This window comes from Leuresthes tenuis, unplaced genomic scaffold (genome assembly GCF_036924035.1).
Source record: "Leuresthes tenuis unplaced genomic scaffold, fLeuTen1.0.hap1 SCAF_176, whole genome shotgun sequence".
In the NCBI taxonomy this organism is placed as follows: Eukaryota; Metazoa; Chordata; class Actinopteri; order Atheriniformes; family Atherinopsidae; genus Leuresthes; species Leuresthes tenuis.
In genome coordinates, this window is record NW_027325530.1 from 1 (window position 1) to 14,239 (window position 14,239).

The following is a 14,239-nucleotide window of genomic DNA, read 5'->3' on the forward strand; positions in this document are numbered from 1 at the left end:
AATTCCTTTACTCTTTATTTCTGCTGAAACTGACATTTCCTTTTTGACATCTTTGATTTCTTCTTTAAAGTCTATGCCACACTGATTTAGTTTAAAGTAGCGCTGTAAGCGTTTATGTAGTCCCATCATACATCTATTCTCTTTCCTTTTTTTACGTTTACCTTGCTGTTTAAAAAAAGTCTGGGTCGTTTCCTTCACCATTTCCCACCATTGTGCATGTGTTTCGTAGAGGTCTTGAAGGGTCTGCCACTCTTTATAACATTCCCTGTACTGACTGACTATGATTTCATCCTCCAACAGGGAACAGTTGAGTTTCCACAGACCACTTCCTACCGTCACACCAGAAGGGGGTGAAAGGGTGCAGGAGAGCATAAGGTGGTCTGAAAAGAAAACAGGGGTTAATCTAACATCAGTGGGTGGGCAATCTCTAGTAAAGAAATAATCAATGCGAGAGGCTCTGGTGCCATCATGACTAAACCAGGTGAAGCCCTCCTCTCTGGGATGCATGGTTTTAAAACAGTCAGTAAGCTTAAAATCCCTGCATATGCCCTGAAGTAAAATCGAAGTCTTATCCACTTTAAAATCTACCCCTGCTCTTTTTCTATCTTTCCTGCTCAAGATACAGTTAAAATCCCCTCCTACAACTAAAGGTACTTGCCCTAGCATGTAAAGCTGTATATCTTCTAAAAGGTCATACCTTTCATTTTTTCCATTGAAACCATAAATATTTAAGAGGTTAAAGTCTTGCCCCATAAAATTCAAGTGTGCTAAAAGTGCCCGTCCGTCTCTCACCACTGTGCTACCTTTCACCATAACATGCGGATTTTTAATTAGAATGGCCACACCATCATTTTTATTTTGATTTGAGCCACTCCATATCGATAAATGGGGCCACATTTCCTCCCATTGTCTATGGTTTTTTAAAAAAGGTAGTCCACATTCTTGTATTAAAAACACATCTGATTTTATGGAGTCTAAGAAGGATAAAATACTCTGGGCTCTTGTCTTTGATTTCACACTTCTCACATTTAGTGTTGAGAAGGTGAGAACCATTAAAAGCATAAAGGAAAGTAGGTATGTCATTTTCGTTTTTCTAAGTTATCAAAACAAATTACACACAGGTTATTTCTTGGGAAACTGGCTCTTCCTTCATTTCTTTAGGTGAAAAGTGAGTAGGGTGATCTATATTTCCTTTTCGGACTCTCGGTGTTGGCCTCTGACGCAATGTTGCATTTAACTTTGAGTCCCTGGGGGTTGATTGCAGAGCTGAAGTTAAAAAGGAGACCTCATTTGGTGAGTCGGAGGGGAAGACTCTAGGTTCTTCCACTGAAGAACTGTCTGAAAGGGACCTAACCCTTCCCCTCTTCTCTGATACAACTGGGGAATCAGAGGCTCAGATGCCGTCCTCTTTGGCTGTTGACCTTCGGGGAGGTGAGTATCTTCACTAGACTCACCTGTCTGCTCTTCCTCCTCATTTAGCGTAGCTCCACCCTCTGCCTGTGAATTCTCACAGACTTCAACACTGAGTGGTGAGGCCTCTACAGACCCCTCCCCTTTTTGCTCCTCACTTCCAATCCAAGCTTTTGGCGGGAAGTTTGAATTTATTGGGTCAACCTCTTCACTTTGTTCACCAACTGCCACCTTTGGTCCTTCTCTTTGTTGGCTTGACTGTGGCTTTACCGTCTTTAATTTGTTGGCAAAAGATTTAGGGCAATCTCTGAAGAGGTGATTTAATTCTCCACAGAGATTACATTTCCTGCCATTTGGACACTCTCCAAAAGTTTGCCCAATTTCTCTGCTCTTCCCACATAACACCTTGGTACAAGCCTCAACCAGGTGCCCATGCTCACCACACTTGCGGCAGAACTTGGGCTGCCCCTGGTAGTGGATGTAACCTCGGTTTTCAAGGTGGCCAGAGTGTCGCCCACCCGCTGCACTGAGCACTCTTCAGCCCTTTTAAATGGTATAACTTTGCACTCCCGCACGCTCCAGCAAGCACCATTCAAGCAACAACTTTGCACTCCAGCTTCGAACATCGGCACAGTCGCAACAAGTAAGGCGACTCTACTCAGAGAAGTCACTCTGCACAGTAAGAAGATTTCTTTTGCACAGACAGAAAGGGCTTCACCCGCAAAGGTAAAGCCTGCCAAAAATAGAAACAACTCATTAGTGCTGCTCTCCACAGAAATCTTTAGTAAAAGGCGAAAGACTTGTACGTTATGAAGAGAAACCAGAGTACGATTATCCGTCACTGCGGGAGCAGGGCATCAGGCTAGTTGGCATAGCCACCTTCCCCATGGTGAGCTTTGCTTGGTTGAGACGCTTGCTCCCCCCCCCCCCTTGCTCCTCGGCTGACCAACTAGGAACAATCGGGCCCTATTCGATGGCTGCCTTGTCTTTTACTCTGTGCAAAAGACAAGGCAGCAACAAAAACACCACGAGAATCCCGTATTGAGGCTTTGTTCTGATCGCTCATTCGGTGTCGCGTTTCTTTCAAGCAATTCTCCCGGTTAGCCCACACTCGGCTCGCTCCCATAGCCGTGTTAAAGTCTACTTCGCATTCACTCTCTTTTCTCAGCAGACTCTTGGGATTTTATCTATAAAATGAATTCCTTCACTCAAACTATGTGAAAACTGCTTTGTCCTTAATATTTACCATGTCTAGAAAGATTTAAACAAAAAAAACCAACGTTGTACTTTGCAGTAAAAGAAAGAGCAAATCTAAAGTTTCAGGAATCCGAGAATAAGCTTACTTTCATGAGTTCTTCACGATTTCGGATTTTGCTATAAAATGAATTCCTTCACTCAAACTAAATTAAAACTGCTAAACCGCTAATCTGTTATATGTAAGGCAGATGTCAAATTCACCGAAATAGGATCAAAGGGTATTCGGCCAATCGAGCTGTAGCAGCTTCGGTAAAAGAGTATAAGTTGAAGAGTTTGTGAATAAAGGTGGTGCGCACACATAGTGTGCTGTACGAAAATAGGCAGGGAGCAATGCCGGCTGGGGTATATGTTCTTGTATGTTGTCTGCCTGTTTGATTTGAATGTGTTGTGTAAGTGTCCTGTTGAATGTTACATGTTTGGGCTTTGACACGCTTCACTGTGGTTGTTAACTGTGTGGTGTGTCCTGAAATGTTATATGTTTGGGCTGTGTGACATGCTTAATGCTTGTCAGTAGCTACCCACTTATTCATATATAGCAACTGACAACATAAGAAGTCTGGACATACTTTGATAGTAGTTGTAGAAGTATCCTTATTGATAATAGATCACTAATTCATAGTGATAGAACAGTAGATGAACAGGTGCTTGCACATGTCTCACGAAAATAAAATGGGTGTATGATTGCTGACGGCAGAGCAATACTGCCAAACTTATCAAAACTTGATTCAGTGTCTTGACGTGTATACGCTGTTTCGCTGACTTGATTGTCACAAGAAACAAAGTGTGTTTGATAAGATCCGACCATTTTATTACGGGAGGATCAGTATGTATGGATTCTGATGTGACTGATAAACCCATTCGTATCTTAAGCATAATCTAATACGTGAGACAACGCCCTGGCACACGATAAAAAAAAAAAGAGAGAGAGCGGTTTTGTGTCCCCACAGTCCATAATGTAGAAAAGAGAGAAAAAAGCCTTTCTGATTTGGTGTGTGTGCTCATAGTGCAGAGTGTAGAGAAAAGAAAGCCGTTTTGGTGTCACGGGTGTTGTGACTTACACACACACATTTCTAAATTGAGAAAGGAAATTATTTTAGAGGAAGCACTAGAGTTTAGATCCCACATTTGTTGATAGGCATTCATTTATTTCTTCACTTCTGATGAAGTTTCAACAATAAACAACAAACTTTGTATTATGAGAAAGAACCAGACTCATTCTTCAGGAATCCGAAAATAAGCTCTATTTTATGAGTTATGCACGAATTCGGATTCTCCTATGAAACGAATTCATTAACTCAAACCAAGTTAAGACTGCTTTGTCCTTCATATTTATTCATGTCTAATCAAGTTTCAACGATAAACAACGTTGTACTTTGTAGAATGAGAAAGAACTTCTTCAGCAATAAGCATCTCTCGACATATGACGAAATACAGATTTTGCTATAAAATTAATTCCTTCTATCAGCCTGACTTAAAACTGTTTGTCCTCCTTATTTATCCACTTCAAATCAAGTTTCAACAATTAAAAAAAATTTGTAGTTTGAGAAAGAACAACTTAATCTTCAGCAATCAGTATAAAAAGAGGTGCAAATGCCAACCATACATACCTAAAAGGTGGAGCGGAAGTATTCAGCTGCAAGTAGGAGTGAATGTTCGACCATAATTTGTAAAAAGCGGGTAAGAAAAGGTTCGAATGCCCGACTATATATAAACAAAAGCGGGAGGAGAGGTCTTCGGATGAGAGTGGGTGAGAATTTCCAACCATAATCTATAAAATACAGTGAAAAAAAATATGTGAATGCCTCATAGAACACTAAAAGCGGAAGCGTTTGGCTGCAAGAAGGTGTGAATGTCCGACTATATTTGGTGAAAAGCAGGTGAAGCAAGGTCTGAATGCCCAACCTTACATCATCAAAAGCGAGATCAGAGGTGTTCGGCTGCAAGAAGGCCATAGTTTGCCAAAAGCGGGTAAGGTGCGAATGACCGACTAAATATCAACAAAAGTGGGGGCGGAGGTCTTCGGATGGAAGTGGGTGTGAATATCCCACCATACAAGTATGGTGGAGACGAAGCTGTGAATGGCCGACCATAGTAAAAGGCGGGTGAGAGAAGGTGCGAATGTCAAACCATACATAATCAAAACAGGGAGCGGAGGTGTTCTGCTGTAAGAAGGTGTGAATGTCCAACCATAGTTGGTAAAAAGCGGGTAAGAAAAGGTTAAAATACCCGACTGTACACAATCAATAGCGGGAGCGGAGTTGTTCGGCTACAAGAAGGTGTGAAAGTCCGACCATGGTTTGTAAAAACCGGGAAGAAAAGGCTCGAAAGCCCGACTATACACCATCAAAAAGAAGGTTTGAATGTCCATCAATAATTGCTTTAAAACAAGAAAGTAAATTTTCGAACATCAAACCGTACATGATCATAAGCGGGAGAGGAGGTGTTCCGCTCTAAGACGGTGTGAATGTCCGACAATAGTTGGTAAAAAGCGGGTAAGAAAAGGTTAAAATACCCGACTCTACACAATCAATAGCGGGAGCGGAGGTTTTCGGCTACTAAAAGGTGTGAAAGTCCGATCCTGGTTTGTAAAAAGCGGGTAAGAAAAGGTTCGAATGCCCGAACATACACCATCAAAAGAGGGAGCGGAGGTGTTCGGCTGTAAGACGGTGTGAATGTCCGATCATAGTTGGTAAAAAGCGGGTAAGAAAAGGTTCGTATGCCCGAATATACACTATCAAAACCGGAAGCGTAGGTGTTCGGCTGCAAGAAGGTGTGAACGTCCGACCAAAGTTTGTAAAAAAGCAGTTAAGAAAAGGTTCGAATATCTAACCAAACATAATCAAAAGCGGATGAGAAGGTGTTCGACTGCAAGTAGGTGTGAATGTCAGAGAATAATTTGCAAAAAGCTGATGAGAAAGGGTGAGAATGCCCGACTATACACCATCAAATGCGGTAGCGGAGTTGTTCGGCCGTGAGTAGGTGTGATTCTCCAACCATAATTGCTGAAAAATGTGTTAGAAAAGGTAAGAATGCCTGTCCATACATAATCAAAATCGGGAGAGGTGGTGTTCAGCTGCAAGAAGGTCTAAATGTCCATCAATAATTGCTAGAAAACATGAAAGAAAATTTTCGAAAATCAAACCACACATGATCATAAGTGGGAGAGGAGGTGTTCAGCTGCAAGAAGGTGTGAATGTCCACCCATAATACCTGAAAAATGGGTAAAAAAAAGGTGCGAATGCCCAACCATACATCATCAAAAGCAGGAGTGCATGTGTTCGGCTACAAGAAGGTGTGAACGTCCAACCAAAGTTTGTAAAAAGCAGTTAAGAAAAGGTTCGAATATCCAACCAAACATAATCAAAAGCGGGAGCAGAGCTTTTCGACGGCAAGTAGGTGTGAATGTCAGATCATAATTTGCAAAAAGCTGATGAGATAGGGTGAGAATGCCCGACTATACACCATCAAATGCGGGAGCGGAGTTGTTCGGCTGTGAGTAGGTGTGAATCTCCGACCATAATTGCTGAAAAATGTGTTAGAAAAGGTAAAAATGCCGGTCCATACATCATCATTGAGCGAGAGAGGTTGTGTTCGGCTGCAAGTAGGTGTGACTGTTCGACTAAAGTTTGTAAAAAGTGGGTAAGACAAGGTGCGAATGCCTGACAATGTATGATCATAAGCGGGAGCGGAGGTGTTCAGCTGCAAGAAGGTCTACATGTCCATCAATAATTGCTAGAAAACATGAAAGAAACTTTTCGAAAATCAAACCACACATGATCATAAGTGGGATAGGAGGTGTTCAGCTGCAAGGTGTGAATGTCCACCCATAATTCCTGAAAAATGGGCAAAAAAAAGGTGTGAATGCCCAACCATACATCATCAAAAGCAGGAATGGAAGTGTTCGGCTACAAGAAGGTGTGAACGTCCAACCAAAATATGTAAAAAGCAGTTAAGAAAAGGTTCGAATATCCAACCATACATAATCAAAAGCGGGAGCAGAGCTTTTCGACTGCAAGTAGGTGTGAATGTCAGATCATAATTTGCAAAAAGCTGATGAGAAAGGGTGAGAATGCCCAACTATACACCATCAAATGCGGGAGCGGAGTTGTTCGGCTGTGAGTAGGTGTGAATCTCCGACCATAATTGCTGAAAAATGTGTTAGAAAATAAAAAATATATCTATAAAATTAATTCCTTCACTCAAACTATGTTAAAACGGCTTTTACCTTCATATTTATCAATGTCTCGATAGATTTAAACAAAAAAACAACGTTGTACTTTGCAATAAAAGAAAGAGCAAATCAAAAGTTTTAGGAATCCAAGAATAAGCTTATTTTCATGAGTTCTGCACGATTTCGGATTTTATGTATAAAATGAATTAATTCACTCAAACCAAGTTAAAACTGCTTTTTCCTTCATATTTATCAATGTCTAGATCGACTTCAACAAAGAACAACATTGTATTTTGCAGTAGAAGAAAGAGCAACACTGAAGGATCAGGAATCCGAGAATAAGCTTATTTTCTTATGGGCAAGTGGGAACTGCTTTGTCCTTCATATTTATCAATGTGTAGATGGATTTCAACTTCTTCTACTGCAAAGTCCAATGTTTTTCTTTGTTGAAGTCGATCTAGACATTGATGAATATGGAAGGACAAAGCAGTTTTAACTTGGTTTGAGCAAAGCAATTCATTTTATAGCAAAATCCGAAATCGTGCAGAACTCATGAAAGCAGGCTTATACTCGGATTCCTGAAACTTAAGATTTGCTCTTTCTTTTACTGCAAAGTACAACGTTGTTTTTTTGTTTAAATATGTCTAGACATGGTAAATATGAAGGACAAATCAGTTTTAACATAGTTTGAGTGAAGTAATGCATTTTATAAGCAAAATCCCAAATCATGCGGAACTCACGAAATGCTTTTTCTCGCTTTTCACTGCTTTTTACAAACTTTGGTTGGACGTTCACACCTTCTTGCATCCGAACACCTCCGCTTCCGCTTTTGATGATGTATATTCGGGCATTCGAACCTTTTATTACCCGCTTTTTACAAACCATTGTCGGACTTTCACACCTTCTTGCAGCCGAACACCACCTCTCCCGCTTTTGATGATGTATGGTCCAGTATTCTTACCTTTTCTAACACATTTTTCAGCAATTATGGTCGGACAATCACACCTACTCACAGCTGGACACCTCCGCTCCCGCTTTTGATCATACAATGTCGGGACATCGCTCCTTGTCTTACCAGCTTTTTACAAACTTTAGTCGAACATTCACACCTTCTTGCAGCTGAACACCTCCGCTCCCGCTTTTGATGATGGATAGTCGGGCTTTCGAGCCTTTTCTTACCCGGTTTTTACAAATTATGGTTGGACATTCAGACCTTGCAGCCGAACACCTCCGCTCTCTCTTTTGATCATACATTGTTGGGCATTCGCACCTTGTCTTACCCGCTTTTTACAAACTATAGTCAGACTTTCACACCTTCTTGTAACCGAACACATCCGCTCCCGCTATTGATTGTGTACAGTCGGGAATTTTAACCTTTTCTTACCCGCTTTTTACCAAGTATGGTCGGACATTCACACCGTCTTACAGCGGAACACCTCCGCTCCCTCTTTTGATGGTGTATGTTCGGGCATTCAAACCTTTTCTTACCCGCTTTTTACAAACCATGGTCGGACTTTCACACCTTCTTGTAGCCGAACAACTCCGCTCCCGCTATTGATTGTGTACAGTCGGGTATTTTAACTTTTCTTACCCGCTTTTTACCAACTATGGTTGGACATTCACACCGTCTTACAGCGGAACACCTCCGCTCCCGCTTTTTATGGTGTATAGTCGGGCATTCGAACCTTTTCTTACCTGCTATTTACAAACTATGGTAGGATATTCAAACCTTCGTGTATCCGAAAACCTCCGCTCTCTCTTTTGATCATACATTGTCGGACATTCGCACCTTTTCTTACCCGCTTTTTACAAACCATGGTCGGACTGTCACACCTTCTTGTAGCCGAACACATCCGCTCCCGCTATTGATTGTGTACAGTCGGGTATTTTAACCTTTTCTTACCCGCTTTTTACCAAGTATGGTCGGACATTCACACCTTCGTACAGCGGAACACCTCCGCTCCCTCTTTTGATGGTGTATGTTCGGGCATTCAAACCTTTTCTTACCCGCTTTTTCCAAACTATGGTCGGCTATTCACAGCTTCCTCTCCACCATACTTGTATGGTGTGATATTCACACCCACTTGCATCCGAAAACCTCCGCCCCAAATTTTGTTGATATTTAGTCGGACATTCGCACCTTACCCGCTTTTGGCAAACTATGGCCTTCTTGCAGCCAAACAACTCTGATCTTGCTTTTGATGATGTAAGGTTGGGCATTCAGACCTTGCTTCACTTGCTTTTCACCAAATATAGTCGGACATTCACACCTTCTTGCAGCCGAACACTTCCGCTCCACCTTTTAGTGTTCTATCACACCTTTTTTTTCACCGCATTTTATACATTATGGTTGGAAATTTTCAACCACTTTCATCCGAAGACCTCTCCTCCCGCTTTTGTTAATATATTTGAACTTTAGTTTGACATTCAAACCTTCTTGCAGCTGAACCACCTCCGCTCCCTGTTTTGATCATATATGGTCTGGCAATACTACCTTTTCTTACCCGTTTGTGAGTAATTATGGCTGGACATTCACACCTACTTGCAGCCGAACACAACCTCTCTCGCTTTTGATGATGTATGGATCGGCATTCTTACCTTTTCTAACACATTTTTCAGCAATTATGGTCGGAGATTCACACCTACTCACAGCCGAACAACTCCGCTCCCGCATTTGATGGTGTATAGTCGGGCAATTCTCACCCTTTCTCATCAGCTTTTTGCAAATTATGATCTGACATTCACAACTACTTGCAGTCGAACAGCTCTGCTCCCGCTTTTGATTATGTATGGTTGGATATTCGAACCTTTTCTTAACTGCTTTTTACAAACTTTGGTTGGACGTTCACACCTTCTTGTAGCCGAACACATGCACTCCTGCTTTTGATGATGTATGGTTGGGAATTCGCACCTTTTTTTTTACCCATTTTTCAGGTATTATGGGTGGACATTCACACCTTCTTGCAGCTGAACACCTCCTCTCCCACTTATGATCATGTGTGGTTTGATTTTCGAAAATTTTCTTTCATGTTTTCTAGCAATTATTGATGGACATGTAGACCTTCTTGCAGCTGAACACCACCTCTCCCGATTTTGATGATGTATGGACCGGCATTTTTACCTTTTCTAACACATTTTTCAGCAATTATGGTTGGAGATTCACACCTACTCACAGCCGAACAACTCCGCTCCCGCATTTGATGGTGTATAGTCGGGCATTCTCACCCTTTCTCATCAGCTTTTTGCAAATTATGATCTGACATTCACACCTACTTCCAGTCGAACCGCTCTGCTCCCGCTTTTGATTATGTTTGGTTAGATATTCGAACCTTTTCTTAACTGCTTTTTACAAACTTTGGTCGGACGTTCACAATATCTTGCAGCCGAACACCTCCGCTTCCGCTTTTGATGGTGTATATTCGGGCATACGAACCTTTTCTTACCCGCTTTTTACAAACCAAGGTCGGACTTTCACACCTTCTCTTAGCTGAACAACTCCGCTCCCTCTTTTGATTGTGTACAGTCGGGTAATTTAACCTTTTCTTACCCGCTTTTTACCATCTATGGTCGGACATTCACACCGTCTTACAGCGGAACACCTCCGCTCCCTCTTTTGATGATGTATGGTTAGGCATTCGCACCTTTTCTTACCCATTTTTCAGTAATTATGGGTAGACATTCACACCTTCTTGCAGCTGAACACCTCCTCTCCCGCTTATGATCATGTGCAGTTTGATATTCGAAAATTTTCTTTCATGTTTTCTAGCAATTATTGATGGACATTCAGACCGTCTTGCAGCTGAACACCTCCGCTCCCACTTTTGATGGTGTATAGTCGGGCTTTCGAGCCTTTTCTTCCCCGGTTTTTACAAATTATGGTTGGACATTCAGACCTTCTTGCAGCCGAAAACCTCCACTCCCTCTTTTGATCATACATTGTCGGGCATTCGCACCTTTTCTTACCCGCTTTTTACAAACCATGGTCGGACTTTCACACCTTTTAGTAGCCGAACAACTCCGCTCCCGCTATTGATTGTGTACAGTCGGGTATTTTAACCTTTTCTTACCCGCTTTTTACCAACTATGGTTGGACATTCACACCTTCTTACAGCAGAACACCTCCGCTCCCTGTTTTGATTATGTATGGTTTGACATTCGCACCTTCTCTCACCCGCCTTTTACTATGGTCGGCCATTCACAGCTTCCTCTCCACCATACTTGTATGGTGGGATATTCACACCCACTTGCATCCGAAGACCTCCGCCCCCACTTTTGTTGATATTTAGTCGGTCATTCGCACCTTACCCGCTTTTGGCAAACTATGGCCTTCTTAATGCCAAACACCTCTGATCTCGCTTTTGATGATGTAAGGTTGGGCATTCAGACCTTGCTTCACCTGCTTTTCACCAAATATAGTCGGACATTCACACCCACTTGCATCCGAAGACCTCCGGCCCAAATTTTGTTGATATTTAGTCGGACATTCGCACCTTACCCGCTTTTGGCAAACTATGGCCTTCTTGCAGCCAAACACCTCTGATCTCGCTTTTGATGATGTAAGGTTGGGCATTCAGACCTTGCTTCACCTGCTTTTCACCAAATATAGTCGGACATTCACACCTTCTTGCAGCCGAACACTTCCGCTCCACCTTTTAGTGTTCTATCACACCTTTTTTTCACCGCATTTTATACATTATGGTTGGAAATTTTCAACCACTCTCATCCGAAGACCTCTCCTCCCGCTTTTGTTAATATATTTGAACTTTAGTCGGACATTCAAACCTTCTTGCAGCTGAACCACCTCCGCTCCCTGTTTTGATCATATATGGTCTGGCAATACTACCTTTTCTTACCCGTTTGTGAGTAATTATGGCTGGACATTCACACCTACTTGCAGCCGAACACAACCTCTCTCGCTTTTGATGATGTATGGACCGGCATTCTTACCTTTTCTAACACATTTTTCAGCAATTATGGTTGGAGATTCACACCTACTCACAGCCGAACAACTCCGCTCCCGCATTTGATGGTGTATAGTCGGGCATTCTCACCCTTTCTCATCAGCTTTTTGCAAATTATGATCTGACATTCACACCTACTTGCAGTCGAACAGCTCTGCTCCCGATTTTGATTATGTATGGTTGGATATTCGAACCTTTTCTTAACTGCTTTTTACAAACTTTGGTTGGACGTTCACACCTTCTTGTAGCCGAACACATGCACTCCTTCTTTTGATGATGTATGGTTGGGCATTCGCACCTTTTTTTTACCCATTTTTCAGGTATTATGGGTGGACATTCACACCTTCTTGCAGCTGAACACCTCCTCTCCCACTTATGATCATGTGTGGTTTGATTTTCGAAAATTTTCTTTCATGTTTTCTAGCAATTATTGATGGACATGTAGACCTTCTTGCAGCTGAACACCACCTCTCCCGATTTTGATGATGTATGGACCGGCATTTTTACCTTTTCTAACACATTTTTCAGCAATTATGGTTGGAGATTCACACCTACTCACAGCCGAACAACTCCGCTCCCGCATTTGATGGTGTATAGTCGGGCATTCTCACCCTTTCTCATCAGCTTTTTGCAAATTATGATCTGACATTCACACCTACTTCCAGTCGAACAGCTCTGCTCCCGCTTTTGATTATGTTTGGTTAGATATTCGAACCTTTTCTTAACTGCTTTTTACAAACTTTGGTCGGACGTTCACAATATCTTGCCGCCGAACACCTCCGCTTCCGCTTTTGATGGTGTACAGTCGGGAATTTTAACCTTTTCTTACCCGCTTTTTACCAAGTATGGTCGGACATTCACACCTTCGTACAGCGGAACACCTCCGCTCCCTCTATTGATGGTGTATGTTCGGGCATTCAAACCTTTTCTTACCCGCTTTTTCCAAACTATGGTCGGCTATTCACAGCTTCCTCTCCACCATACTTGTATGGTGGGATATTCACACCCACTTGCATCCGAAAACCTCCGCCCCAAATTTTGTTGATATTTAGTCGGACATTCGCACCTTACCCGCATTTTGCAAACTATGGCCTTCTTGCAGCCAAACAACTCTGATCTTAATTTTGATGATGTAAGGTTGGGCATTCAGACCTTGCTTCACCTGCTTTTCACCAAATATAGTCGGACATTCACACCTTCTTGCAGCCGAACACTTCCGCTCCACCTTTTAGTGTTCTATCACACCTTTTTTTTCACCGCATTTTATACATTATGGTTGGAAATTTTCAACCACTTTCATCCGAAGACCTCTCCTCCCGCTTTTGTTAATATATTTGAACTTTAGTTTGACATTCAAACCTTCTTGCAGCTGAACCTCCTCCGCTCCCTGTTTTGATCATATATGGTCTGGCAATACTACCTTTTCTTACCCGTTTGTGAGTAATTATGGCTGGACATTCACACCTACTTGCAGCCGAACACAACCTCTCTCGCTTTTGATGATGTATGGACCGGCATTTTTACCTTTTCTAACACATTTTTCAGCAATTATGGTCGGAGATTCACACCTACTCACAGCCGAACAACTCCGCTCCCGCATTTGATGATGTATAGTCGGGCATTCTCACCCTTTCTCATCAGCTTTTTGCAAATTATGATCTGACATTCACACCTACTTGCAGTCGAACAGCTCTGCTCCCGCTTTTGATTATGTTTGGTTGGATATTCGAACCTTTTCTTAACTTCTTTTTACATATTTTGGTTGGACGTTCACACCTTCTTGTAGCCGAACACTTCCACTCCTGCTTTTGATGATGTATGGTTGGGCATTCACACCTTTTTTTTGCCCATTTTTCAGGAATTATGGGTGGACATTCACACCTTGCAGCTGAACACCTCCTATCCCACTTATGATCATGTGCGGTTTGATTTTCGAAAAGTTTCTTTCATGTTTTCTAGCAATTATTGATGGACATGTAGACCTTCTTGCAGCTGAACACCTCCGCTCCCGCTTTTGATCATACATTGTCAGGCATTCGCACCTTGTCTTACCCACTTTTTACAAACTTTAGTCGAACAATCACACCTTTTTGCAGCCGAACACCACCTCTACCGCTTTTGATGATGTATGGTCCAGCATTCTTACCTTTTCTAACACATTCTTCAGCAATTATGGTCGGACATTCACACCTACTCAGAGCCGAACACTTCCGCTCCCGCATTTGATGGTCTATAGTCGGGCATTCTAAAGCGGAAAAGACTCATTCTTATGTTTGGTTAGATATTCGAACCTTTTCTTAACTGCTTTTTACAAACTTTGGTCGGACGTTCACAATATCTTGCTGCCGAACACCCCCGCTTCCGCTTTTGATGGTGTATATTCGGGCATACGAACCTTTTCTTACCCGCTTTTTACAAACCAAGGTCGGACTTTCACACC

General features: G+C 42.2%; 1 non-coding gene across 1 annotated transcript; it reads right to left on the minus strand.

Annotated features, from left to right (window-relative positions):
• Window positions 1-2,125: 2,125 nt before the first annotated feature.
• On the minus strand, window positions 2,126-2,239 carry LOC140287914 (U5 spliceosomal RNA). Its single transcript, XR_011911860.1, has one exon. It is a non-coding gene; the product is annotated as a U5 spliceosomal RNA (small nuclear RNA).
• Window positions 2,240-14,239: the final 12,000 nt, after the last annotated feature.